Source organism: Myotis davidii, unplaced genomic scaffold (assembly GCF_000327345.1).
Source record: "Myotis davidii unplaced genomic scaffold, ASM32734v1 scaffold44, whole genome shotgun sequence".
Taxonomy (NCBI): domain Eukaryota; kingdom Metazoa; phylum Chordata; class Mammalia; order Chiroptera; family Vespertilionidae; genus Myotis; species Myotis davidii.
In genome coordinates, this window is record NW_006299705.1 from 5,684,393 (window position 1) to 5,685,118 (window position 726).

Below are 726 nucleotides of genomic sequence, written 5' to 3' on the forward strand. Positions count from 1 at the left end.
CTAAGCAGCTTTATAGTGAAACATTTCATTTAGAAGCAGACTTTCTTTCTTACATTCACTGTAATCTACATTCACCAAGTAGAACTTGGATTGGTCATAGGGACCCAATTTGTTCTAGGGTTCTGGGTTATTCTTTCTGTCCCAACAGACATGTGGATTGAACAATGCCAGGCGCAAAGCTTACAGGTCTGCCCCAGTACCTGTGGTTCCAATAAATACAAAGAGAGGGATGGAGCTTGGATGCTTCTTGGGCTGACTGAGGATCTGGCAGAGCATGGTTGTGGTGGAGGGCCTCGAAGCAGAGAAAAGCAAAACTGCACAGCCCAGGAGCAGGTAGTCGGTACCTTGGTTTCCATTGTTTCTAATGAGAGATCAATACAATTTCTACCTTTGTTCCCCTATAAGTAATGTGTTTGTTTTGTTTTGTTCTGAATGCTTTTAAGATTTCATCTTTGTTACTTGTGTCCAGCAATTTGATTATGCTTTTGTGTGGTTTGTCTTTGTTTTGCTGAACTTCCTGAGTCTGTGGGTATATAATTTTCATCCAATTGTGGAAAAATTCTAGCCACTATTTTTTCTACTTTTGAAAAATAAATGCACAGAATAGATTAACTTACGAGTAAAATTTTTTTTAGTGTCACATCTTTCTATGCATGAGTAGAGTTTGTCTTTACATTTTTCCAAGTCTTCTTTTGCATCTCTAAGTAGCTTTTTAAAGTTTTCTTC

The 726-nt window shown here is 38.0% G+C and overlaps 1 pseudogene; it reads right to left on the reverse strand.

Annotated features, from left to right (window-relative positions):
- On the reverse strand, window positions 1–318 carry LOC102759154 (annotated as a pseudogene).
- Between the last annotated feature and the right edge of the window lie 408 nt (window positions 319–726).